This window comes from Salmo salar, chromosome 03 (assembly GCF_965601325.2).
Source record: "Salmo salar chromosome 03, fSalSal1, whole genome shotgun sequence".
Taxonomy (NCBI): domain Eukaryota; kingdom Metazoa; phylum Chordata; class Actinopteri; order Salmoniformes; family Salmonidae; genus Salmo; species Salmo salar.
The window spans coordinates 9964918-9989991 of record NC_138293.1 but is presented as its reverse complement, the minus strand read 5'-3'; the positions used below and the strand labels follow the sequence as shown (position 1 = coordinate 9989991).

At 41.8% G+C, this 25074-nt stretch overlaps 34 non-coding genes across 34 annotated transcripts; 17 read left to right on the top strand and 17 right to left on the bottom strand.

The window, feature by feature from the left end:
- Positions 1–979: 979 nt before the first annotated feature.
- Positions 980–1052, bottom strand: trnak-uuu (transfer RNA lysine (anticodon UUU)). The gene has a single exon. It is a non-coding gene; the product is annotated as a tRNA-Lys (tRNA).
- Positions 1053–1218: 166 nt separating this feature from the next.
- trnaw-cca (transfer RNA tryptophan (anticodon CCA)) lies at positions 1219–1290 on the top strand. Its single transcript has one exon. It is a non-coding gene; the product is annotated as a tRNA-Trp (tRNA).
- A 1161-nt stretch (positions 1291–2451) lies between these two features.
- Positions 2452–2524, bottom strand: trnak-uuu (transfer RNA lysine (anticodon UUU)). Its single transcript has one exon. It is a non-coding gene; the product is annotated as a tRNA-Lys (tRNA).
- A 166-nt stretch (positions 2525–2690) lies between these two features.
- Positions 2691–2762, top strand: trnaw-cca (transfer RNA tryptophan (anticodon CCA)). Its single transcript has one exon. It is a non-coding gene; the product is annotated as a tRNA-Trp (tRNA).
- A 1161-nt stretch (positions 2763–3923) lies between these two features.
- On the bottom strand, positions 3924–3996 carry trnak-uuu (transfer RNA lysine (anticodon UUU)). The gene has a single exon. It is a non-coding gene; the product is annotated as a tRNA-Lys (tRNA).
- Positions 3997–4162: 166 nt separating this feature from the next.
- Positions 4163–4234, top strand: trnaw-cca (transfer RNA tryptophan (anticodon CCA)). Its single transcript has one exon. It is a non-coding gene; the product is annotated as a tRNA-Trp (tRNA).
- Positions 4235–5395: 1161 nt separating this feature from the next.
- On the bottom strand, positions 5396–5468 carry trnak-uuu (transfer RNA lysine (anticodon UUU)). Its single transcript has one exon. It is a non-coding gene; the product is annotated as a tRNA-Lys (tRNA).
- A 166-nt stretch (positions 5469–5634) lies between these two features.
- Positions 5635–5706, top strand: trnaw-cca (transfer RNA tryptophan (anticodon CCA)). Its single transcript has one exon. It is a non-coding gene; the product is annotated as a tRNA-Trp (tRNA).
- Positions 5707–6869: 1163 nt separating this feature from the next.
- trnak-uuu (transfer RNA lysine (anticodon UUU)) lies at positions 6870–6942 on the bottom strand. The gene has a single exon. It is a non-coding gene; the product is annotated as a tRNA-Lys (tRNA).
- Positions 6943–7108: 166 nt separating this feature from the next.
- trnaw-cca (transfer RNA tryptophan (anticodon CCA)) lies at positions 7109–7180 on the top strand. Its single transcript has one exon. It is a non-coding gene; the product is annotated as a tRNA-Trp (tRNA).
- Positions 7181–8339: 1159 nt separating this feature from the next.
- Positions 8340–8412, bottom strand: trnak-uuu (transfer RNA lysine (anticodon UUU)). Its single transcript has one exon. It is a non-coding gene; the product is annotated as a tRNA-Lys (tRNA).
- Positions 8413–8578: 166 nt separating this feature from the next.
- trnaw-cca (transfer RNA tryptophan (anticodon CCA)) lies at positions 8579–8650 on the top strand. Its single transcript has one exon. It is a non-coding gene; the product is annotated as a tRNA-Trp (tRNA).
- A 1161-nt stretch (positions 8651–9811) lies between these two features.
- On the bottom strand, positions 9812–9884 carry trnak-uuu (transfer RNA lysine (anticodon UUU)). The gene has a single exon. It is a non-coding gene; the product is annotated as a tRNA-Lys (tRNA).
- A 166-nt stretch (positions 9885–10050) lies between these two features.
- On the top strand, positions 10051–10122 carry trnaw-cca (transfer RNA tryptophan (anticodon CCA)). The gene has a single exon. It is a non-coding gene; the product is annotated as a tRNA-Trp (tRNA).
- A 1161-nt stretch (positions 10123–11283) lies between these two features.
- trnak-uuu (transfer RNA lysine (anticodon UUU)) lies at positions 11284–11356 on the bottom strand. The gene has a single exon. It is a non-coding gene; the product is annotated as a tRNA-Lys (tRNA).
- A 166-nt stretch (positions 11357–11522) lies between these two features.
- On the top strand, positions 11523–11594 carry trnaw-cca (transfer RNA tryptophan (anticodon CCA)). The gene has a single exon. It is a non-coding gene; the product is annotated as a tRNA-Trp (tRNA).
- Positions 11595–12755: 1161 nt separating this feature from the next.
- trnak-uuu (transfer RNA lysine (anticodon UUU)) lies at positions 12756–12828 on the bottom strand. Its single transcript has one exon. It is a non-coding gene; the product is annotated as a tRNA-Lys (tRNA).
- A 166-nt stretch (positions 12829–12994) lies between these two features.
- On the top strand, positions 12995–13066 carry trnaw-cca (transfer RNA tryptophan (anticodon CCA)). The gene has a single exon. It is a non-coding gene; the product is annotated as a tRNA-Trp (tRNA).
- A 1159-nt stretch (positions 13067–14225) lies between these two features.
- trnak-uuu (transfer RNA lysine (anticodon UUU)) lies at positions 14226–14298 on the bottom strand. The gene has a single exon. It is a non-coding gene; the product is annotated as a tRNA-Lys (tRNA).
- Positions 14299–14464: 166 nt separating this feature from the next.
- trnaw-cca (transfer RNA tryptophan (anticodon CCA)) lies at positions 14465–14536 on the top strand. The gene has a single exon. It is a non-coding gene; the product is annotated as a tRNA-Trp (tRNA).
- A 1163-nt stretch (positions 14537–15699) lies between these two features.
- On the bottom strand, positions 15700–15772 carry trnak-uuu (transfer RNA lysine (anticodon UUU)). Its single transcript has one exon. It is a non-coding gene; the product is annotated as a tRNA-Lys (tRNA).
- A 166-nt stretch (positions 15773–15938) lies between these two features.
- Positions 15939–16010, top strand: trnaw-cca (transfer RNA tryptophan (anticodon CCA)). The gene has a single exon. It is a non-coding gene; the product is annotated as a tRNA-Trp (tRNA).
- A 1161-nt stretch (positions 16011–17171) lies between these two features.
- trnak-uuu (transfer RNA lysine (anticodon UUU)) lies at positions 17172–17244 on the bottom strand. The gene has a single exon. It is a non-coding gene; the product is annotated as a tRNA-Lys (tRNA).
- A 166-nt stretch (positions 17245–17410) lies between these two features.
- trnaw-cca (transfer RNA tryptophan (anticodon CCA)) lies at positions 17411–17482 on the top strand. Its single transcript has one exon. It is a non-coding gene; the product is annotated as a tRNA-Trp (tRNA).
- Positions 17483–18643: 1161 nt separating this feature from the next.
- On the bottom strand, positions 18644–18716 carry trnak-uuu (transfer RNA lysine (anticodon UUU)). Its single transcript has one exon. It is a non-coding gene; the product is annotated as a tRNA-Lys (tRNA).
- A 166-nt stretch (positions 18717–18882) lies between these two features.
- On the top strand, positions 18883–18954 carry trnaw-cca (transfer RNA tryptophan (anticodon CCA)). Its single transcript has one exon. It is a non-coding gene; the product is annotated as a tRNA-Trp (tRNA).
- A 1161-nt stretch (positions 18955–20115) lies between these two features.
- Positions 20116–20188, bottom strand: trnak-uuu (transfer RNA lysine (anticodon UUU)). Its single transcript has one exon. It is a non-coding gene; the product is annotated as a tRNA-Lys (tRNA).
- A 166-nt stretch (positions 20189–20354) lies between these two features.
- trnaw-cca (transfer RNA tryptophan (anticodon CCA)) lies at positions 20355–20426 on the top strand. The gene has a single exon. It is a non-coding gene; the product is annotated as a tRNA-Trp (tRNA).
- Positions 20427–21587: 1161 nt separating this feature from the next.
- Positions 21588–21660, bottom strand: trnak-uuu (transfer RNA lysine (anticodon UUU)). Its single transcript has one exon. It is a non-coding gene; the product is annotated as a tRNA-Lys (tRNA).
- A 166-nt stretch (positions 21661–21826) lies between these two features.
- On the top strand, positions 21827–21898 carry trnaw-cca (transfer RNA tryptophan (anticodon CCA)). The gene has a single exon. It is a non-coding gene; the product is annotated as a tRNA-Trp (tRNA).
- Positions 21899–23059: 1161 nt separating this feature from the next.
- trnak-uuu (transfer RNA lysine (anticodon UUU)) lies at positions 23060–23132 on the bottom strand. The gene has a single exon. It is a non-coding gene; the product is annotated as a tRNA-Lys (tRNA).
- A 166-nt stretch (positions 23133–23298) lies between these two features.
- On the top strand, positions 23299–23370 carry trnaw-cca (transfer RNA tryptophan (anticodon CCA)). The gene has a single exon. It is a non-coding gene; the product is annotated as a tRNA-Trp (tRNA).
- Positions 23371–24521: 1151 nt separating this feature from the next.
- Positions 24522–24594, bottom strand: trnak-uuu (transfer RNA lysine (anticodon UUU)). Its single transcript has one exon. It is a non-coding gene; the product is annotated as a tRNA-Lys (tRNA).
- Positions 24595–24760: 166 nt separating this feature from the next.
- trnaw-cca (transfer RNA tryptophan (anticodon CCA)) lies at positions 24761–24832 on the top strand. Its single transcript has one exon. It is a non-coding gene; the product is annotated as a tRNA-Trp (tRNA).
- The last annotated feature ends 242 nt before the right edge of the window (positions 24833–25074 follow it).

Here is a 25074-nt window from a genome sequence, read left to right as displayed (position 1 = left end):
GTGTGATTGATTGACAGGCTTAAATCAGTCTTCGAACACGGATTTTAACTTCTTATGGCTTAGGGGAAGTGATTCGACATCTGGATGAGAAGAGTGCCCAAAGTAAACTGCCTGTTACTCAGGCCCAGAATCTAGGATATGCATATAAATGGTAGATTTGGATAGAACACTTTAAAGTTTCCAAAACCGTTCAAATGATGTCTGTGAGTATAACAGAACTGATATGGCAGGTGAAAATCTGAGGAAAATCCATCCGGGAAGTGGGATTTCTTTTGATGTGGGAAGTTTTCAATTGAATGCCTATTGAGTTTCTAATGGGTTAGGACCCAGATTGCAGTTCCTATGGCTTCCACTAGATGTCAACAGTCTTTAGACATTGTTTCAGGATTGTTTTCTGAAAAATGAAGAAGAATGAGACCTTCTGTCAGTGGACTGAGGAAGCATGCAGTGCTGGTTTGCGCACATGACCAAGTGCGTGCCCGTCGTTGTTTTTCCTTTCTATTGAATACGCTATTGTCCGGTTGAAATATTATCGAGTATTTAGACAATTGCCAACCTGAAGATTAATTATAAAAATCGTTTGACATGTTTCAACAAACTTTACCGGTACTGTTCGGACGTATTCGTCTGCGTGTTTTGACCGCCTTTGAGCCAGTGGATTACTGAACACAACGCGCCAACAAAACTGAGATTTTGGGATATAAAGAGGGACTTTATTGAACAAAACAAACATTTATTGTGTAGCTGAGACTCTTGTGACTGCAACCAGATGAAAATCTTCAAAGGTAAGTGATTAATTTGATCGCTATTTCTGACTTTCGTGACTCTATATGATTGGAAAATGTTTGTATGCTTTTGGAACAGGGGCGCTGTCCTCAGATAATAGCATGGTATGCTTTCGCAGTAAAGCCATTTTTAAATCTGACCAAATGCAAGTATGGAAAGACTGCCTACTGAAGGAAGGTGAACATTAAAGCAGCGCCCGAACAGGGACTTGAACCCTGGACCCTCAGATTAAAAGTCTGATGCTCTACCGACTGAGCTATTCGGGCTCTGCATTTACTTTTTTTCATACACCTAACCTGTCGGGCAGAGGCACGTGCTGACGAGGGGGCATTGTCAGATAATACATTTCCCAAGAGATCCAGGCCTCCATTCCAAATGATACAATCAACGAAATCTGAACTAGGCATCCCCTCCAAAGACGAGTTTTGTCTAGACCTCGTGGCGCAACGGTAGCGCGTCTGACTCCAGATCAGAAGGTTGCGTGTTCAAATCACTTCGTGGTCAGTGTTTTTATGTGTGCAATCTCTACCTCCTTTAAACATCGAAGTCAATGAATCAACACATGTACCAATGTGGCTTACAGTACAAACCTCGAACGAAAACAACCAAACCAATTCTGCTTTAGATGACAATTGTCTCTCATAAAAGCCTGTCACACTGCAAATTCCCAGATCAGATGATGCTGTGTGATTGATTGACAGGCTTAAATCAGTCTTCGAACACGGATTTTAACTTCTTATGGCTTAGGGGAAGTGATTCGACATCTGGATGAGAAGAGTGCCCAAAGTAAACTGCCTGTTACTCAGGCCCAGAATCTAGGATATGCATATAAATGGTAGATTTGGATAGAACACACTTTAAAGTTTCCAAAACCGTTCAAATGATGTCTGTGAGTATAACAGAACTGATATGGCAGGTGAAAATCTGAGGAAAATCCATCCGGGAAGTGGGACTTTATTTGACGTGGGAAGTTTTCAATTGAATGCCTATTGAGTTTCTAATGGGTTAGGACCCAGATTGCAGTTCCTATGGCTTCCACTAGATGTCAACAGTCTTTAGACATTGTTTCAGGATTGTTTTCTGAAAAATGAAGAAGAATGAGACCTTCTGTCAGTGGACTGAGGAAGCATGCAGTGCTGGTTTGCGCACATGACCAAGTGCGTGCCCGTCGTTGTTTTTCCTTTCTATTGAATACGCTATTGTCCGGTTGAAATATTATCGAGTATTTAGACAATTGCCAACCTGAAGATTAATTATAAAAATCGTTTGACATGTTTCAACAAACTTTACCGGTACTGTTCGGACGTATTCGTCTGCGTGTTTTGACCGCCTTTGAGCCAGTGGATTACTGAACACAACGCGCCAACAAAACTGAGATTTTGGGATATAAAGAGGGACTTTATTGAACAAAACAAACATTTATTGTGTAGCTGAGACTCTTGTGACTGCAACCAGATGAAAATCTTCAAAGGTAAGTGATTAATTTGATCGCTATTTCTGACTTTCGTGACTCTATATGATTGGAAAATGTTTGTATGCTTTTGGAACAGGGGCGCTGTCCTCAGATAATAGCATGGTATGCTTTCGCAGTAAAGCCATTTTTAAATCTGACCAAATGCAAGTATGGAAAGACTGCCTACTGAAGGAAGGTAAACATTAAAGCAGCGCCCGAACAGGGACTTGAACCCTGGACCCTCAGATTAAAAGTCTGATGCTCTACCGACTGAGCAATTCGGGCTCTGCATTTACTTATTTTCATACACCTAACCTGTCGGGCAGAGGCACGTGCTGACGAGGGGGCATTGTCAGATAATACATTTCCCAAGAGATCCAGGCCTCCATTCCAAATGATACAATCAACGAAATCTGAACTAGGCATCCCCTCCAAAGATGCGTTTTGTCTAGACCTCGTGGCGCAACGGTAGCGCTTCTGACTCCAGATCAGAAGGTTGCGTGTTCAAATCACGTCGTGGTCAGTGTTTTTATGTGTGCAATCTCTACCTTCTTTAAACAGCGAAGTCAATGAATCAACACAAGTACCAATGTGGCTTACAGTACAAACCTCGAACGAAAACAACCAAACCAATTCTGCTTTAGATGACAATTGTCTCTCATAAAAGCCTGGCACACTGCAAATTCCCAGATCAGATGATGCTGTGTGATTGATTGACAGGCTTAAATCAGTCTTCGAACTCGGATTTTAACTTCTTATGGCTTAGGGGAAGTGATTCGACATCTGGATGAGAAGAGTGCCCAAAGTAAACTGCCTGTTACTCAGGCCCAGAATCTAGGATATGCATATAAATGGTAGATTTGGATAGAACACACTTTAAAGTTTCCAAAACCGTTCAAATGATGTCTGTGAGTATAACAGAACTGATATGGCAGGTGAAAATCTGAGGAAAATCCATCCGGGAAGTGGGACTTTATTTGACGTGGGAAGTTTTCAATTGAATGCCTATTGAGTTTCTAATGGGTTAGGACCCAGATTGCAGTTCCTATGGCTTCCACTAGATGTCAACAGTCTTTAGACATTGTTTCAGGATTGTTTTCTGAAAAATGAAGAAGAATGAGACCTTCTGTCAGTGGACTGAGGAAGCATGCAGTGCTGGTTTGCGCACATGACCTAGTGCGTGCCCGTCGTTGTTTTTCCTTTCTATTGAATACGCTATTGTCCGGTTGAAATATTATCGAGTATTTAGACAATTGCCAACCTGAAGATTAATTATAAAAATCGTTTGACATGTTTCAACAAACTTTACCGGTACTGTTCGGACGTATTCGTCTGCGTGTTTTGACCGCCTTTGAGCCAGTGGATTACTGAACACAACGCGCCAACAAAACTGAGATTTTGGGATATAAAGAGGGACTTTATTGAACAAAACAAACATTTATTGTGTAGCTGAGACTCTTGTGACTGCAACCAGATGAAAATCTTCAAAGGTAAGTGATTAATTTGATCGCTATTTCTGACTTTCGTGACTCTATATGATTGGAAAATGTTTGTATGCTTTTGGAACAGGGGCGCTGTCCTCAGATAATCGCATGGTATGCTTTCGCAGTAAAGCCATTTTTAAATCTGACCAAATGCAAGTATGGAAAGACTGCCTACTGAAGGAAGGTAAACATTAAAGCAGCGCCCGAACAGGGACTTCAACCCTGGACCCTCAGATTAAAAGTCTGATGCTCTACCGACTGAGCTATTCGGGCTCTGCATTTGCTTATTTTCATACACCTAACCTGTCGGGCAGAGGCACGTGCTGACGAGGGGGCATTGTCAGATAATACATTTCCCAAGAGATCCAGGCCTCCATTCCAAATGATACAATCAACGAAATCTGAACTAGGCATCCCCTCCAAAGACGCGTTTTGTCTAGACCTCGTGGCGCAACGGTAGCGCGTCTGACTCCAGATCAGAAGGTTGCGTGTTCAAATCACGTCGTGGTCAGTGTTTTTATGTGTGCAATCTCTACCTCCTTTAAACATCGAAGTCAATGAATCAACACAAGTACCAATGTGGCTTACAGTACAAACCTCGAACGAAAACAACCAAACCAATTCTGCTTTAGATGACAATTGTCTCTCATAAAAGCCTGTCACACTGCAAATTCCCAGATCAGATGATGCTGTGTGATTGATTGACAGGCTTAAATCAGTCTTCGAACACGGATTTTAACTTCTTATGGCTTAGGGGAAGTGATTCGACATCTGGATGAGAAGAGTGCCCAAAGTAAACTGCCTGTTACTCAGGCCCAGAATCTAGGATATGCATATAAATGGTAGATTTGGATAGAACACACTTTAAAGTTTCCAAAACCGTTCAAATGATGTCTGTGAGTATAACAGAACTGATATGGCAGGTGAAAATCTGAGGAAAATCCATCCGGGAAGTGGGACTTTATTTGACGTGGGAAGTTTTCAATTGAATGCCTATTGAGTTTCTAATGGGTTAGGACCCAGATTGCAGTTCCTATGGCTTCCACTAGATGTCAACAGTCTTTAGACATTGTTTCAGGATTGTTTTCTGAAAAATGAAGAAGAATGAGACCTTCTGTCAGTGGACTGAGGAAGCATGCAGTGCTGGTTTGCGCACATGACCTAGTGCGTGCCCGTCGTTGTTTTTCCTTTCTATTGAATACGCTATTGTCCGGTTGAAATATTATCGAGTATTTAGACAATTGCCAACCTGAAGATTAATTATAAAAATCGTTTGACATGTTTCAACAAACTTTACCGGTACTGTTCGGACGTATTCGTCTGCGTGTTTTGACCGCCTTTGAGCCAGTGGATTACTGAACACAACGCGCCAACAAAACTGAGATTTTGGGATATAAAGAGGGACTTTATTGAACAAAACAAACATTTATTGTGTAGCTGAGACTCTTGTGACTGCAACCAGATGAAAATCTTCAAAGGTAAGTGATTAATTTGATCGCTATTTCTGACTTTCGTGACTCTATATGATTGGAAAATGTTTGTATGCTTTTGGAACAGGGGCGCTGTCCTCAGATAATCGCATGGTATGCTTTCGCAGTAAAGCCATTTTTAAATCTGACCAAATGCAAGTATGGAAAGACTGCCTACTGAAGGAAGGTAAACATTAAAGCAGCGCCCGAACAGGGACTTCAACCCTGGACCCTCAGATTAAAAGTCTGATGCTCTACCGACTGAGCTATTCGGGCTCTGCATTTGCTTATTTTCATACACCTAACCTGTCGGGCAGAGGCACGTGCTGACGAGGGGGCATTGTCAGATAATACATTTCCCAAGAGATCCAGGCCTCCATTCCAAATGATACAATCAACGAAATCTGAACTAGGAATCCCCTCCAAAGATGCGTTTTGTCTAGACCTCGTGGCGCAACGGTAGCGCGTCTGACTCCAGATCAGAAGGTTGCGTGTTCAAATCACGTCGTGGTCAGTGTTTTTATGTGTGCAATCTCTACCTTCTTTAAACAGCGAAGTCAATGAATCAACACAAGTACCAATGTGGCTTACAGTACAAACCTCGAACGAAAACAACCAAACCAATTCTGCTTTAGATGACAATTGTCTCTCATAAAAGCCTGTCACACTGCAAATTTCCAGATCAGATGATGCTGTGTGATTGATTGACAGGCTTAAATCAGTCTTCGAACACGGATTTTAACTTCTTATGGCTTAGGGGAAGTGATTCGACATCTGGATGAGAAGAGTGCCCAAAGTAAACTGCCTGTTACTCAGGCCCAGAATCTAGGATATGCATATATAAATGGTAGATTTGGATAGAACACACTTTAAAGTTTCCAAAACCGTTCAAATGATGTCTGTGAGTATAACAGAACTGATATGGCAGGTGAAAATCTGAGGAAAATCCATCCGGGAAGTGGGACTTTATTTGACGTGGGAAGTTTTCAATTGAATGCCTATTGAGTTTCTAATGGGTTAGGACCCAGATTGCAGTTCCTATGGCTTCCACTAGATGTCAACAGTCTTTAGACATTGTTTCAGGATTGTTTTCTGAAAAATGAAGAAGAATGAGACCTTCTGTCAGTGGACTGAGGAAGCATGCAGTGCTGGTTTGCGCACATGACCTAGTGCGTGCCCGTCGTTGTTTTTCCTTTCTATTGAATACGCTATTGTCCGGTTGAAATATTATCGAGTATTTAGACAATTGCCAACCTGAAGATTAATTATAAAAATCGTTTGACATGTTTCAACAAACTTTACCGGTACTGTTCGGACGTATTCGTCTGCGTGTTTTGACCGCCTTTGAGCCAGTGGATTACTGAACACAACGCGCCAACAAAACTGAGATTTTGGGATATAAAGAGGGACTTTATTGAACAAAACAAACATTTATTATGTAGCTGAGACTCTTGTGACTGCAACCAGATGAAAATCTTCAAAGGTAAGTGATTAATTTGATGGCTATTTCTGACTTTCGTGACTCTATATGATTGGAAAATGTTTGTATGCTTTTGGAACAGGGGCGCTGTCCTCAGATAATCGCATGGTATGCTTTCGCAGTAAAGCCATTTTTAAATCTGACCAAATGCAAGTATGGAAAGACTGCCTACTGAAGGAAGGTGAACATTAAAGCAGCGCCCGAACAGGGACTTGAACCCTGGACCCTCAGATTAAAAGTCTGATGCTCTACCGACTGAGCTATTCGGGCTCTGCATTTACTTATTTTCATACACCTAACCTGTCGGGCAGAGGCACGTGCTGACGAGGGGGCATTGTCAGATAATACATTTCCCAAGAGATCCAGGCCTCCATTCCAAATGATACAATCAACGAAATCTGAACTAGGCATCCCCTCCAAAGACGCGTTTTGTCTAGACCTCGTGGCGCAACGGTAGCGCGTCTGACTCCAGATCAGAAGGTTGCGTGTTCAAATCACGTCGTGGTCAGTGTTTTTATGTGTGCAATCTCTACCTCCTTTAAACATCGAAGTCAATGAATCAACACAAGTACCAATGTGGCTTACAGTACAAACCTCGAACGAAAACAACCAAACCAATTCTGCTTTAGATGACAATTGTCTCTCATAAAAGCCTGTCACACTGCAAATTCCCAGATCAGATGATGCTGTGTGATTGATTGACAGGCTTAAATCAGTCTTCGAACACGGATTTTAACTTCTTATGGCTTAGGGGAAGTGATTCGACATCTGGATGAGAAGAGTGCCCAAAGTAAACTGCCTGTTACTCAGGCCCAGAATCTAGGATATGCATATAAATGGTAGATTTGGATAGAACACTTTAAAGTTTCCAAAACCGTTCAAATGATGTCTGTGAGTATAACAGAACTGATATGGCAGGTGAAAATCTGAGGAAAATCCATCCGGGAAGTGGGATTTTTTTTGATGTGGGAAGTTTTCAATTGAATGCCTATTGAGTTTCTAATGGGTTAGGACCCAGATTGCAGTTCCTATGGCTTCCACTAGATGTCAACAGTCTTTAGACATTGTTTCAGGATTGTTTTCTGAAAAATGAAGAAGAATGAGACCTTCTGTCAGTGGACTGAGGAAGCATGCAGTGCTGGTTTGCGCACATGACCAAGTGCGTGCCCGTCGTTGTTTTTCCTTTCTATTGAATACGCTATTGTCCGGTTGAAATATTATCGAGTATTTAGACAATTGCCAACCTGAAGATTAATTATAAAAATCGTTTGACATGTTTCAACAAACTTTACCGGTACTGTTCGGACGTATTCGTCTGCGTGTTTTGACCGCCTTTGAGCCAGTGGATTACTGAACACAACGCGCCAACAAAACTGAGATTTTGGGATATAAAGAGGGACTTTATTGAACAAAACAAACATTTATTGTGTAGCTGAGACTCTTGTGACTGCAACCAGATGAAAATCTTCAAAGGTAAGTGATTAATTTGATGGCTATTTCTGACTTTCGTGACTCTATATGATTGGAAAATGTTTGTATGCTTTTGGAACAGGGGCGCTGTCCTCAGATAATCGCATGGTATGCTTTCGCAGTAAAGCCATTTTTAAATCTGACCAAATGCAAGTATGGAAAGACTGCCTACTGAAGGAAGGTGAACATTAAAGCAGCGCCCGAACAGGGACTTGAACCCTGGACCCTCAGACTAAAAGTCTGATGCTCTACCGACTGAGCTATTCGGGCTCTGCATTTACTTATTTTCATACACCTAACCTGTCGGGCAGAGGCACGTGCTGACGAGGGGGCATTGTCAGATAATACATTTCCCAAGAGATCCAGGCCTCCATTCCAAATGATACAATCAACGAAATCTGAACTAGGCATCCCCTCCAAAGACGCGTTTTGTCTAGACCTCGTGGCGCAACGGTAGCGCGTCTGACTCCAGATCAGAAGGTTGCGTGTTCAAATCACGTCGTGGTCAGTGTTTTTATGTGTGCAATCTCTACCTCCTTTAAACATCGAAGTCAATGAATCAACACAAGTACCAATGTGGCTTACAGTACAAACCTCGAACGAAAACAACCAAACCAATTCTGCTTTAGATCACAATTGTCTCTCATAAAAGCCTGTCACACTGCAAATTCCCAGATCAGATGATGCTGTGTGATTGATTGACAGGCTTAAATCAGTCTTCGAACACGGATTTTAACTTCTTATGGCTTAGGGGAAGTGATTCGACATCTGGATGAGAAGAGTGCCCAAAGTAAACTGCCTGTTACTCAGGCCCAGAATCTAGGATATGCATATAAATGGTAGATTTGGATAGAACACACTTTAAAGTTTCCAAAACCGTTCAAATGATGTCTGTGAGTATAACAGAACTGATATGGCAGGTGAAAATCTAAGGAAAATCCATCCGGGAAGTGGGACTTTATTTGACGTGGGAAGTTTTCAATTGAATGCCTATTGAGTTTCTAATGGGTTAGGACCCAGATTGCAGTTCCTATGGCTTCCACTAGATGTCAACAGTCTTTAGACATTGTTTCAGGATTGTTTTCTGAAAAATGAAGCAGAATGAGACCTTCTGTCAGTGGACTGAGGAAGCATGCAGTGCTGGTTTGCGCACATGACCTAGTGCGTGCCCGTCGTTGTTTTTCCTTTCTATTGAATACGCTATTGTCCGGTTGAAATATTATCGAGTATTTAGACAATTGCCAACCTGAAGATTAATTATAAAAATCGTTTGACATGTTTCAACAAACTTTACCGGTACTGTTCGGACGTATTCGTCTGCGTGTTTTGACCGCCTTTGAGCCAGTGGATTACTGAACACAACGCGCCAACAAAACTGAGATTTTGGGATATAAAGAGGGACTTTATTGAACAAAACAAACATTTATTGTGTAGCTGAGACTCTTGTGACTGCAACCAGATGAAAATCTTCAAAGGTAAGTGATTAATTTGATGGCTATTTCTGACTTTCGTGACTCTATATGATTGGAAAATGTTTGTATGCTTTTGGAAGAGGGGCGCTGTCCTCAGATAATCGCATGGTATGCTTTCGCAGTAAAGCCATTTTTAAATCTGACCAAATGCAAGTATGGAAAGACTGCCTACTGAAGGAAGGTAAACATTAAAGCAGCACCCGAACAGGGACTTGAACCCTGGACCCTCAGATTAAAAGTCTGATGCTCTACCGACTGAGCTATTCGGGCTCTGCATTTACTTATTTTCATACACCTAACCTGTCGGGCAGAGGCACGTGCTGACGAGGGGGCATTGTCAGATAATACATTTCCCAAGAGATCCAGGCCTCCATTCCAAATGATACAATCAACGAAATCTGAACTAGGCATCCCCTCCAAAGATGCGTTTTGTCTAGACCTCGTGGCGCAACGGTAGCGCTTCTGACTCCAGATCAGAAGGTTGCGTGTTCAAATCACGTCGTGGTCAGTGTTTTTATGTGTGCAATCTCTACCTTCTTTAAACAGCGAAGTCAATGAATCAACACAAGTACCAATGTGGCTTACAGTACAAACCTCGAACGAAAACAACCAAACCAATTCTGCTTTAGATGACAATTGTCTCTCATAAAAGCCTGGCACACTGCAAATTCCCAGATCAGATGATGCTGTGTGATTGATTGACAGGCTTAAATCAGTCTTCGAACACGGATTTTAACTTCTTATGGCTTAGGGGAAGTGATTCGACATCTGGATGAGAAGAGTGCCCAAAGTAAACTGCCTGTTACTCAGGCCCAGAATCTAGGATATGCATATAAATGGTAGATTTGGATAGAACACACTTTAAAGTTTCCAAAACCGTTCAAATGATGTCTGTGAGTATAACAGAACTGATATGGCAGGTGAAAATCTGAGGAAAATCCATCCGGGAAGTGGGACTTTATTTGACGTGGGAAGTTTTCAATTGAATGCCTATTGAGTTTCTAATGGGTTAGGACCCAGATTGCAGTTCCTATGGCTTCCACTAGATGTCAACAGTCTTTAGACATTGTTTCAGGATTGTTTTCTGAAAAATGAAGAAGAATGAGACCTTCTGTCAGTGGACTGAGGAAGCATGCAGTGCTGGTTTGCGCACATGACCAAGTGCGTGCCCGTCGTTGTTTTTCCTTTCTATTGAATACGCTATTGTCCGGTTGAAATATTATCGAGTATTTAGACAATTGCCAACCTGAAGATTAATTATAAAAATCGTTTGACATGTTTCAACAAACTTTACCGGTACTGTTCGGACGTATTCGTCTGCGTGTTTTGACCGCCTTTGAGCCAGTGGATTACTGAACACAACGCGCCAACAAAACTGAGATTTTGGGATATAAAGAGGGACTTTATTGAACAAAACAAACATTTATTGTGTAGCTGAGACTCTTGTGACTGCAACCAGATGAAAATCTTCAAAGGTAAGTGATTAATTTGATCGCTATTTCTGACTTTCGTGACTCTATATGATTGGAAAATGTTTGTATGCTTTTGGAACAGGGGCGCTGTCCTCAGATAATAGCATGGTATGCTTTCGCAGTAAAGCCATTTTTAAATCTGACCAAATGCAAGTATGGAAAGACTGCCTACTGAAGGAAGGTAAACATTAAAGCAGCGCCCGAACAGGGACTTGAACCCTGGACCCTCAGATTAAAAGTCTGATGCTCTACCGACTGAGCTATTCGGGCTCTGCATTTACTTATTTTCATACACCTAACCTGTCGGGCAGAGGCACGTGCTGACGAGGGGGCATTGTCAGATAATACATTTCCCAAGAGATCCAGGCCTCCATTCCAAATGATACAATCAACGAAATCTGAACTAGGCATCCCCTCCAAAGATGCGTTTTGTCTAGACCTCGTGGCGCAACGGTAGCGCTTCTGACTCCAGATCAGAAGGTTGCGTGTTCAAATCACGTCGTGGTCAGTGTTTTTATGTGTGCAATCTCTACCTTCTTTAAACAGCGAAGTCAATGAATCAACACAAGTACCAATGTGGCTTACAGTACAAACCTCGAACGAAAACAACCAAACCAATTCTGCTTTAGATGACAATTGTCTCTCATAAAAGCCTGGCACACTGCAAATTCCCAGATCAGATGATGCTGTGTGATTGATTGACAGGCTTAAATCAGTCTTCGAACACGGATTTTAACTTCTTATGGCTTAGGGGAAGTGATTCGACATCTGGATGAGAAGAGTGCCCAAAGTAAACTGCCTGTTACTCAGGCCCAGAATCTAGGATATGCATATAAATGGTAGATTTGGATAGAACACACTTTAAAGTTTCCAAAACCGTTCAAATGATGTCTGTGAGTATAACAGAACTGATATGGCAGGTGAAAATCTGAGGAAAATCCATCCGGGAAGTGGGACTTTATTTGACGTGGGAAGTTTTCAATTGAATGCCTATTGAGTTTCTAATGGGTTAGGACCCAGATTGCAGTTCCTATGGCTTCCACTAGATGTCAACAGTCTTTAGACATTGTTTCAGGATTGTTTTCTGAAAAATGAAGAAGAATGAGACCTTCTGTCAGTGGACTGAGGAAGCATGCAGTGCTGGTTTGCGCACATGACCAAGTGCGTGCCCGTCGTTGTTTTTCCTTTCTATTGAATACGCTATTGTCCGGTTGAAATATTATCGAGTATTTAGACAATTGCCAACCTGAAGATTAATTATAAAAATTGTTTGACATGTTTCAACAAACTTTACCGGTACTGTTCGGACGTATTCGTCTGCGTGTTTTGACCGCCTTTGAGCCAGTGGATTACTGAACACAACGCGCCAACAAAACTGAGATTTTGGGATATAAAGAGGGACTTTATTGAACAAAACAAACATTTATTGTGTAGCTGAGACTCTTGTGACTGCAACCAGATGAAAATCTTCAAAGGTAAGTGATTAATTTGATGGCTATTTCAGACTTTCGTGACTCTATATGATTGGAAAATGTTTGTATGCTTTTGGAACAGGGGCGCTGTCCTCAGATAATAGCATGGTATGCTTTCGCAGTAAAGCCATTTTTAAATCTGACCAAATGCAAGTATGGAAAGACTGCCTACTGAAGGAAGGTGAACATTAAAGCAGCGCCCGAACAGGGACTTGAACCCTGGACCCTCAGATTAAAAGTCTGATGCTCTACCGACTGAGCTATTCGGGCTCTGCATTTACTTTTTTTCATACACCTAACCTGTCGGGCAGAGGCACGTGCTGACGAGGGGGCATTGTCAGATAATACATTTCCCAAGAGATCCAGGCCTCCATTCCAAATGATACAATCAACGAAATCTGAACTAGGCATCCCCTCCAAAGATGCGTTTCGTCTAGACCTCGTGGCGCAACGGTAGCGCGTCTGACTCCAGATCAGAAGGTTGCGTGTTCAAATCACGTCGTGGTCAGTGTTTTTATGTGTGCAATCTCTACCTCCTTTAAACATCGAAGTCAATGAATCAACACAAGTACCAATGTGGCTTACAGTACAAACCTCGAACGAAAACAACCAAACCAATTCTGCTTTAGATGACAATTGTCTCTCATAAAAGCCTGTCACACTGCAAATTCCCAGATCAGATGATGCTGTGTGATTGATTGACAGGCTTAAATCAGTCTTCGAACACGGATTTTAACTTCTTATGGCTTAGGGGAAGTGATTCGACATCTGGATGAGAAGAGTGCCCAAAGTAAACTGCCTGTTACTCAGGCCCAGAATCTAGGATATGCATATAAATGGTAGATTTGGATAGAACACTTTAAAGTTTCCAAAACCGTTCAAATGATGTCTGTGAGTATAACAGAACTGATATGGCAGGTGAAAATCTGAGGAAAATCCATCCGGGAAGTGGGATTTTTTTTGATGTGGGAAGTTTTCAATTGAATGCCTATTGAGTTTCTAATGGGTTAGGACCCAGATTGCAGTTCCTATGGCTTCCACTAGATGTCAACAGTCTTTAGACATTGTTTCAGGATTGTTTTCTGAAAAATGAAGAAGAATGAGACCTTCTGTCAGTGGACTGAGGAAGCATGCAGTGCTGGTTTGCGCACATGACCAAGTGCGTGCCCGTCGTTGTTTTTCCTTTCTATTGAATACGCTATTGTCCGGTTGAAATATTATCGAGTATTTAGACAATTGCCAACCTGAAGATTAATTATAAAAATCGTTTGACATGTTTCAACAAACTTTACCGGTACTGTTCGGACGTATTCGTCTGCGTGTTTTGACCGCCTTTGAGCCAGTGGATTACTGAACACAACGCGCCAACAAAACTGAGATTTTGGGATATAAAGAGGGACTTTATTGAACAAAACAAACATTTATTGTGTAGCTGAGACTCTTGTGACTGCAACCAGATGAAAATCTTCAAAGGTAAGTGATTAATTTGATGGCTATTTCTGACTTTCGTGACTCTATATGATTGGAAAATGTTTGTATGCTTTTGGAACAGGGGCGCTGTCCTCAGATAATCGCATGGTATGCTTTCGCAGTAAAGCCATTTTTAAATCTGACCAAATGCAAGTATGGAAAGACTGCCTACTGAAGGAAGGTGAACATTAAAGCAGCGCCCGAACAGGGACTTGAACCCTGGACCCTCAGATTAAAAGTCTGATGCTCTACCGACTGAGCTATTCGGGCTCTGCATTTACTTATTTTCATACACCTAACCTGTCGGGCAGAGGCACATGCTGACGAGGGGGCATTGTCAGATAATACATTTCCCAAGAGATCCAGGCCTCCATTCCAAATGATACAATCAACGAAATCTGAACTAGGCATCCCCTCCAAAGATGCATTTTGTCTAGACCTCGTGGCGCAACGGTAGCGCTTCTGACTCCAGATCAGAAGGTTGCGTGTTCAAATCACGTCGTGGTCAGTGTTTTTATGTGTGCAATCTCTACCTTCTTTAAACAGCGAAGTCAATGAATCAACACAAGTACCAATGTGGCTTACAGTACAAACCTCGAACGAAAACAACCAAACCAATTCTGCTTTAGATGACAATTGTCTCTCATAAAAGCCTGGCACACTGCAAATTCCCAGATCAGATGATGCTGTGTGATTGATTGACAGGCTTAAATCAGTCTTCGAACACGGATTTTAACTTCTTATGGCTTAGGGGAAGTGATTCGACATCTGGATGAGAAGAGTGCCCAAAGTAAACTGCCTGTTACTCAGGCCCAGAATCTAGGATATGCATATAAATGGTAGATTTGGATAGAACACACTTTAAAGTTTCCAAAACCGTTCAAATGATGTCTGTGAGTATAACAGAACTGATATATGGCAGGTGAAAATCTGAGGAAAATCCATCCGGGAAGTGGGACTTTATTTGACGTGGGAAGTTTTCAATTGAATGCCTATTGAGTTTCTAATGGGTTAGGACCCAGATTGCAGTTCCTATGGCTTCCACTAGATGTCAACAGTCTTTAGACATTGTTTCAGGATTGTTTTCTGAAAAATGAAGAAGAATGAGACCTTCTGTCAGTGGACTGAGGAAGCATGCAGTGCTGGTTTGCGCACATGACCAAGTGCGTGCCCGTCGTTGTTTTTCCTTTCTATTGAATACGCTATTGTCCGGTTGAAATATTATCGAGTATTTAGACAATTGCCAACCTGAAGATTAATTATAAAAATCGTTTGACATGTTTCAACAAACTTTACCGGTACTGTTCGGACGTATTCGTCTGCGTGTTTTGACCGCCTTTGAGCCAGTGGATTACTGAACACAACGCGCCAACAAAACTGAGATTTTGGGATATAAAGAGGGACTTTATTGAACAAAACAAACATTTATTGTGTAGCTGAGACTCTTGTGACTGCAACCAGATGAAAATCTTCAAAGGTAAGTGATTAATTTGATCGCTATTTCTGACTTTCGTGACTCTATATGATTGGAAAATGTTTGTATGCTTTTGGAACAGGGGCGCTGTCCTCAGATAATAGCATGGTATGCTTTCGCAGTAAAGCCATTTTTAAATCTGACCAAATGCAAGTATGGAAAGACTGCCTACTGAAGGAAGGTAAACATTAAAGCAGCGCCCGAACAGGGACTTGAACCCTGGACCCTCAGATTAAAAGTCTGATGCTCTACCGACTGAGCTATTCGGGCTCTGCATTTACTTATTTTCATACACCTAACCTGTCGGGCAGAGGCACGTGCTGACGAGGGGGCATTGTCAGATAATACATTTCCCAAGAGATCCAGGCCTCCATTCCAAATGATACAATCAACGAAATCTGAACTAGGCATCCCCTCCAAAGATGCGTTTTGTCTAGACCTCGTGGCGCAACGGTAGCGCTTCTGACTCCAGATCAGAAGGTTGCGTGTTGAAATCACGTCGTGGTCAGTGTTTTTATGTGTGCAATCTCTACCTTCTTTAAACAGCGAAGTCAATGAATCAACACAAGTACCAATGTGGCTTACAGTACAAACCTCGAACGAAAACAACCAAACCAATTCTGCTTTAGATGACAATTGTCTCTCATAAAAGCCTGGCACACTGCAAATTCCCAGATCAGATGATGCTGTGTGATTGATTGACAGGCTTAAATCAGTCTTCGAACACGGATTTTAACTTCTTATGGCTTAGGGGAAGTGATTCGACATCTGGATGAGAAGAGTGCCCAAAGTAAACTGCCTGTTACTCAGGCCCAGAATCTAGGATATGCATATAAATGGTAGATTTGGATAGAACACACTTTAAAGTTTCCAAAACCGTTCAAATGATGTCTGTGAGTATAACAGAACTGATATGGCAGGTGAAAATCTGAGGAAAATCCATCCGGGAAGTGGGACTTTATTTGACGTGGGAAGTTTTCAATTGAATGCCTATTGAGTTTCTAATGGGTTAGGACCCAGATTGCAGTTCCTATGGCTTCCACTAGATGTCAACAGTCTTTAGACATTGTTTCAGGATTGTTTTCTGAAAAATGAAGAAGAATGAGACCTTCTGTCAGTGGACTGAGGAAGCATGCAGTGCTGGTTTGCGCACATGACCAAGTGCGTGCCCGTCGTTGTTTTTCCTTTCTATTGAATACGCTATTGTCCGGTTGAAATATTATCGAGTATTTAGACAATTGCCAACCTGAAGATTAATTATAAAAATCGTTTGACATGTTTCAACAAACTTTACCGGTACTGTTCGGACGTATTCGTCTGCGTGTTTTGACCGCCTTTGAGCCAGTGGATTACTGAACACAACGCGCCAACAAAACTGAGATTTTGGGATATAAAGAGGGACTTTAATGAACAAAACAAACATTTATTGTGTAGCTGAGACTCTTGTGACTGCAACCAGATGAAAATCTTCAAAGGTAAGTGATTAATTTGATCGCTATTTATGACTTTCGTGACTCTATATGATTGGAAAATGTTTGTATGCTTTTGGAAGAGGGGCGCTGTCCTCAGATAATCGCATGGTATGCTTTCGCAGTAAAGCCATTTTTAAATCTGACCAAATGCAAGTATTGAAAGACTGCCTACTGAAGGAAGGTAAACATTAAAGCAGCACCCGAACAGGGACTTGAACCCTGGACCCTCAGATTAAAAGTCTGATGCTCTACCGACTGAGCTATTCGGGCTCTGCATTTACTTATTTTCATACACCTAACCTGTCGGGCAGAGGCACGTGCTGACGAGGGGGCATTGTCAGATAATACATTTCCCAAGAGATCCAGGCCTCCATTCCAAATGATACAATCAACGAAATCTGAACTAGGCATCCCCTCCAAAGATGCGTTTTGTCTAGACCTCGTGGCGCAACGGTAGCGCTTCTGACTCCAGATCAGAAGGTTGCGTGTTCAAATCACGTCGTGGTCAGTGTTTTTATGTGTGCAATCTCTACCTTCTTTAAACAGCGAAGTCAATGAATCAACACAAGTACCAATGTGGCTTACAGTACAAACCTTGAACGAAAACAACCAAACCAATTCTGCTTTAGATGACAATTGTCTCTCATAAAAGCCTGGCACACTGCAAATTCCCAGATCAGATGATGCTGTGTGATTGATTGACAGGCTTAAATCAGTCTTCGAACACGGATTTTAACTTCTTATGGCTTAGGGGAAGTGATTTGACATCTGGATGAGAAGAGTGCCCAAAGTAAACTGCCTGTTACTCAGGCCCAGAATCTAGGATATGCATATAAATGGTAGATTTGGATAGAACACACTTTAAAGTTTCCAAAACCGTTCAAATGATGTCTGTGAGTATAACAGAACTGATATGGCAGGTGAAAATCTGAGGAAAATCCATCCGGGAAGTGGGACTTTATTTGACGTGGGAAGTTTTCAATTGAATGCCTATTGAGTTTCTAATGGGTTAGGACCCAGATTGCAGTTCCTATGGCTTCCACTAGATGTCAACAGTCTTTAGACATTGTTTCAGGATTGTTTTCTGAAAATTGAAGAAGATAGAGACCTTCTGTCAGTGGACTGAGGAAGCATGCAGTGCTGGTTTGCGCACATGACCAAGTGCGTGCCCGTCGTTGTTTTTCCTTTCTATTGAATACGCTATTGTCCGGTTGAAATATTATCGAGTATTTAGACAATTGCCAACCTGAAGATTAATTATAAAAATCGTTTGACATGTTTCAACAAACTTTACCGGTACTGTTCGGACGTATTCGTCTGCGTGTTTTGACCGCCTTTGAGCCAGTGGATTACTGAACACAACGCGCCAACAAAACTGAGATTTTGGGATATAAAGAGGGACTTTATTGAACAAAACAAACATTTATTGTGTAGCTGAGACTCTTGTGACTGCAACCAGATGAAAATCTTCAAAGGTAAGTGATTAATTTGATTGCTATTTCTGACTTTCGTGACTCTATATGATTGGAAAATGTTTGTATGCTTTTGGAAGAGGGGCGCTGTCCTCAGATAATCGCATGGTATGCTTTCGCAGTAAAGCCATTTTTAAATCTGACCAAATGCAAGTATTGAAAGACTGCCTACTGAAGGAAGGTAAACATTAAAGCAGCACCCGAACAGGGACTTGAACCCTGGACCCTCAGATTAAAAGTCTGATGCTCTACCGACTGAGCTATTCGGGCTCTGCATTTACTTATTTTCATACACCTAACCTGTCGGGCAGAGGCACGTGCTGACGAGGGGGCATTGTCAGATAATACATTTCCCAAGAGATCCAGGCCTCCATTCCAAATGATACAATCAACGAAATCTGAACTAGGCATCCCCTCCAAAAATGCGTTTTGTCTAGACCTCGTGGCGCAACGGTAGCGCTTCTGACTCCAGATCAGAAGGTTGCGTGTTCAAATCACGTCGTGGTCAGTATTTTTATGTGTGCAATCTCTACCTTCTTTAAACAGCGAAGTCAATGAATCAACACAAGTACCAATGTGGCTTACAGTACAAACCTCGAACGAAAACAACCAAACCAATTCTGCTTTAGATGACAATTGTCTCTCATAAAAGCCTGGCACACTGCAAATTCCCAGATCAGATGATGCTGTGTGATTGATTGACAGGCTTAAATCAGTCTTCGAACACGGATTTTAACTTCTTATGGCTTAGGGGAAGTGATTTGACATCTGGATGAGAAGAGTGCCCAAAGTAAACTGCCTGTTACTCAGGCCCAGAATCTAGGATATGCATATAAATGGTAGATTTGGATAGAACACACTTTAAAGTTTCCAAAACCGTTCAAATGATGTCTGTGAGTATAACAGAACTGATATGGCAGGTGAAAATCTGAGGAAAATCCATCCGGGAAGTGGGACTTTATTTGACGTGGGAAGTTTTCAATTGAATGCCTATTGAGTTTCTAATGGGTTAGGACCCAGATTGCAGTTCCTATGGCTTCCACTAGATGTCAACAGTCTTTAGACATTGTTTCAGGATTGTTTTCTGAAAATTGAAGAAGATAGAGACCTTCTGTCAGTGGACTGAGGAAGCATGCAGTGCTGGTTTGCGCACATGACCAAGTGCGTGCCCGTCGTTGTTTTTCCTTTCTATTGAATACGCTATTGTCCGGTTGAAATATTATCGAGTATTTAGACAATTGCCAACCTGAAGATTAATTATAAAAATCGTTTGACATGTTTCAACAAACTTTACCGGTACTGTTCGGACGTATTCGTCTGCGTGTTTTGACCGCCTTTGAGCCAGTGGATTACTGAACACAACGCGCCAACAAAACTGAGATTTTGGGATATAAAGAGGGACTTTATTGAACAAAACAAACATTTATTGTGTAGCTGAGACTCTTGTGACTGCAACCAGATGAAAATCTTCAAAGGTAAGTGATTAATTTGATTGCTATTTCTGACTTTCGTGACTCTATATGATTGGAAAATGTTTGTATGCTTTTGGAAGAGGGGCGCTGTCCTCAGATAATCGCATGGTATGCTTTCGCAGTAAAGCCATTTTTAAATCTGACCAAATGCAAGTATTGAAAGACTGCCTACTGAAGGAAGGTAAACATTAAAGCAGCACCCGAACAGGGACTTGAACCCTGGACCCTCAGATTAAAAGTCTGATGCTCTACCGACTGAGCTATTCGGGCTCTGCATTTACTTATTTTCATACACCTAACCTGTCGGGCAGAGGCACGTGCTGACGAGGGGGCATTGTCAGATAATACATTTCCCAAGAGATCCAGGCCTCCATTCCAAATGATACAATCAACGAAATCTGAACTAGGCATCCCCTCCAAAAATGCGTTTTGTCTAGACCTCGTGGCGCAACGGTAGCGCTTCTGACTCCAGATCAGAAGGTTGCGTGTTCAAATCACGTCGTGGTCAGTATTTTTATGTGTGCAATCTCTACCTTCTTTAAACAGCGAAGTCAATGAATCAACACAAGTACCAATGTGGCTTACAGTACAAACCTCGAACGAAAACAACCAAACCAATTCTGCTTTAGATGACAATTGTCTCTCATAAAAGCCTGGCACACTGCAAATTCCCAGATCAGATGATGCTGTGTGATTGATTGACAGGCTTAAATCAGTCTTCGAACACGGATTTTAACTTCTTATGGCTTAGGGGAAGTGATTCGACATCTGGATGAGAAGAGTGCCCAAAGTAAACTGCCTGTTACTCAGGCCCAGAATCTAGGATATGCATATAAATGGTAGATTTGGATAGAACACACTTTAAAGTTTCCAAAACCGTTCAAATGATGTCTGTGAGTATAACAGAACTGATATGGCAGGTGAAAATCTGAGGAAAATCCATCCGGGAAGTGGGATTCTTTTTGATGTGGGAAGTTTTCAATTGAATGCCTATTGAGTTTCTAATGGGTTAGGACCCAGATTGCAGTTCCTATGGCTTCCACTAGATGTCAACAGTCTTTAGACATTGTTTCAGGATTGTTTTCTGAAAAATGAAGAAGAATGAGACCTTCTGTCAGTGGACTGAGGAAGCATGCAGTGCTGGTTTGCGCACATGACCAAGTGCGTGCCCGTCGTTGTTTTTCCTTTCTATTGAATACGCTATTGTCCGGTTGAAATATTATCGAGTATTTAGACAATTGCCAACCTGAAGATTAATTATAAAAATCGTTTGACATGTTTCAACAAACTTTACCGGTACTGTTCGGACGTATTCGTCTGCGTGTTTTGACCGCCTTTGAGCCAGTGGATTACTGAACACAACGCGCCAACAAAACTGAGATTTTGGGATATAAAGAGGGACTTTATTGAACAAAACAAACATTTATTGTGTAGCTGAGACTCTTGTGACTGCAACCAGATGAAAATCTTCAAAGGTAAGTGATTAATTTGATGGCTATTTCTGACTTTCGTGACTCTATATGATTGGAAAATGTTTGTATGCTTTTGGAAGAGGGGCGCTGTCCTCAGATAATCGCATGGTATGCTTACTCTGTAAAGCCATTTTTAAATCTGACCAAATGCAAGTATGGAAAGACTGCCTACTGAAGGAAGGTGAACATTGAAGCAGCGCCCGAACAGGGACTTGAACCCTGGACCCTCAGATTAAAAGTCTGATGCTCTACCGACTGAGCTATTCGGGCTCTGCATTTTCTTATTTTCATACACCTAACCTGTCGGGCAGAGGCACGTGCTGACGAGGGGGCATTATCAGATAATACATTTCCCAAGAGATCCAGGCCTCCATTCCAAATGATACAATCAACGAAATCTGAACTAGGCATCCCCTCCAAAGATGCGTTTTGTCTAGACCTCGTGGCGCAACGGTAGCGCGTCTGACTCCAGATCAGAAGGTTGCGTGTTCAAATCATGCCGTGGTCTGTGTTTTCATGTGTGCAATCTCTACCTTCTTTAAACAGCGAAGTCAATGAATCAACACAAGTACCAATGTGACTTACAGTACAAACCTCGAACGAAAACAACCAAACCAATTCTGCTTTAGATGACAATTGTCTCTCATAATAGCCTGGCACACTGCAAATTCCCAGATCAGATGATGCTGTGTGATTGATTGACAGGCTTAAATCAGTCTTCGAACACGGATTTGAACTTCTTATGGCTTAGGGGAAGTGATTCAACATCTGGATGAGAAGAGTGCCCAAAGTAAACTGCCTGTTACTCAGGCCCAGAATCTAGGATATGCATATAAATGGTAGATTTGGAGAGAACACACTTTAAAGTTTCCAAAACCGTTCAAATGATGTCTGTGAGTATAACAGAACTGATATGGCAGGTGAAAATCTGAGGAAAATCCATCCAGGAAGTGGGATTTTTTTTGATGTGGGAAGTTTTCAATTGAATGCCTATTGAGTTTCTAATGGGTTAGGACCCAGATTGCAGTTCCTATGGCTTCCACTAGATGTCAACAGTCTTTAGACATTGTTTCAGGATTGTTTTCTGAAAAATGAAGAAGAATGAGACCTTCTGTCAGTGGACTGAGGAAGCATGCAGTGCTGGTTTGCGCACATGACCAAGTGCGTGCCCGTCGTTGTTTTTCCTTTCTATTGAATACACTATTGTCCGGTTGAAATATTATCGAGTATTTAGACAATTGCCAACCTGAAGATTAATTATAAAAATCGTTTGACATGTTTCAACAAACTTTACCGGTACTGTTCGGACGTATTCGTCTGCGTGTTTTGACCGCCTTTGAGCCAGTGGATTACTGAACACAACGCGCCAACAAAACTGAGTTTTTGGGATATAAAGAGGGACTTTATTGAACAAAACAAACATTTATTGTGTAGCTGAGACTCTTGTGACTGCAACCAGATGAAAATCTTCAAAGGTAAGTGATTAATTTGATCGCTATTTCTGACTTTCGTGACTCTATATGATTGGAAAATGTTTGTATGCTTTTGGAACAGGGGCGCTGTCCTCAGATAATAGCATGGTATGCTTTCGCAGTAAAGCCATTTTTAAATCTGACCAAATGCAAGTATGGAAAGACTGCCTACTGAAGGAAGGTAAACATTAAAGCAGCGCCCGAACAGGGACTTGAACCCTGGACCCTCAGATTAAAAGTCTGATGCTCTACCGACTGAGCAATTCGGGCTCTGCATTTACTTATTTTCATACACCTAACCTGTCGGGCAGAGGCACGTGCTGACGAGGGGGCATTGTCAGATAATACATTTCCCAAGAGATCCAGGCCTCCATTCCAAATGATACAATCAACGAAATCTGAACTAGGCATCCCCTCCAAAGATGCGTTTTGTCTAGACCTTGTGGCGCAACGGTAGCGCTTCTGACTCCAGATCAGAAGGTTGCGTGTTCAAATCACGTCGTGGTCAGTGTTTTTATGTGTGCAATCTCTACCTTCTTTAAACAGCGAAGTCAATGAATCAACACAAGTACCAATGTGGCGTACAGTACAAACCTCGAACGAAAACAACCAAACCAATTCTGCTTTAGATGACAATTGTCTCTCATAAAAGCCTGGCACACTGCAAATTCCCAGATCAGATGATGCTGTGTGATTGATTGACAGGCTTAAATCAGTCTTCGAACTCGGATTTTAACTTCTTATGGCTTAGGGGAAGTGATTCGACATCTGGATGAGAAGAGTGCCCAAAGTAAACTGCCTGTTACTCAGGCACAGAATCTAGGATATGCATATAAATGGTAGATTTGGATAGAACACACTTTAAAGTTTCCATAACCGTTCAAATGATGTCTGTGAGTATAACAGAACTGATATGGCAGGTGAAAATCTGAGGAAAATCCATCCGGGAAGTGGGATTCTTTTTGATGTGGGAAGTTTTCAATTGAATGCCTATTGAGTTTCTAATGGGTTAGGACCCAGATTGCAGTTCCTATGGCTTCCACTAGATGTCACCAGTCTTTAGACATTGTTTCAGGATTGTTTTCTGAAAAATGAAGAAGAATGAGACCTTCTGTCAGTGGACTGAGGAAGCATGCAGTGCTGGTTTGCGCACATGACCAAGTGCGTGCCCGTCGTTGTTTTTCCTTTCTATTGAATACACTATTGTCCGGTTGAAATATTATCGAGTATTTAGACAATTGCCAACCTGAAGATTAATTATAAAAATCGTTTGACATGTTTCAACAAACTTTACCGGTACTGTTCGGACGTATTCGTCTGCGTGTTTTGACCGCCTTTGAGCCAGTGGATTACTGAACACAACGCGCCAACAAAACTGAGTTTTTGGGATATAAAGAGGGACTTTATTGAACAAAACAAACATTTATTGTGTAGCTGAGACTCTTGTGACTGCAACCAGATGAAAATCTTCAAAGGTAAGTGATTAATTTGATCGCTATTTCTGACTTTCGTGACTCTATATGATTGGAAAATGTTTGTATGCGGGGCGCTGTCCTCAGATAATCGCATGGTATGCTTTCGCAGTAAAGCCATTTTTAAATCTGACCAAATGCAAGTATGGAAAGACTGCCTACTGAAGGAAGGTGAACATTGAAGCAGCGCCCGAACAGGGACTTGAACCCTGGACCCTCAGATTAAAAGTCTGATGCTCTACCGACTGAGCTATTCGGGCTCTGCATTTTCTTATTTTCATACACCTAACCTGTCGGGCAGAGGCACGTGCTGACGAGGGGGCATTATCAGATAATACATTTCCCAAGAGATCCAGGCCTCCATTCCAAATGATACAATCAACGAAATCTGAACTAGGCATCCCCTCCAAAGATGCGTTTTGTCTAGACCTCGTGGCGCAACGGTAGCGCGTCTGACTCCAGATCAGAAGGTTGCGTGTTCAAATCATGCCGTGGTCTGTGTTTTCATGTGTGCAATCTCTACCTTCTTTAAACAGCGAAGTCAATGAATCAACACAAGTACCGATGTGACTTACAGTACAAACCTCGAACGAAAACAACCAAACCAATTCTGCTTTAGATGACAATTGTCTCTCATAAAAGCCTGGCACACTGCAAATTCCCAGATCAGATGATGCTGTGTGATTGATTGACAGGCTTAAATCAGTCTTCGAACACGGATTTGAACTTCTTATGGCTTA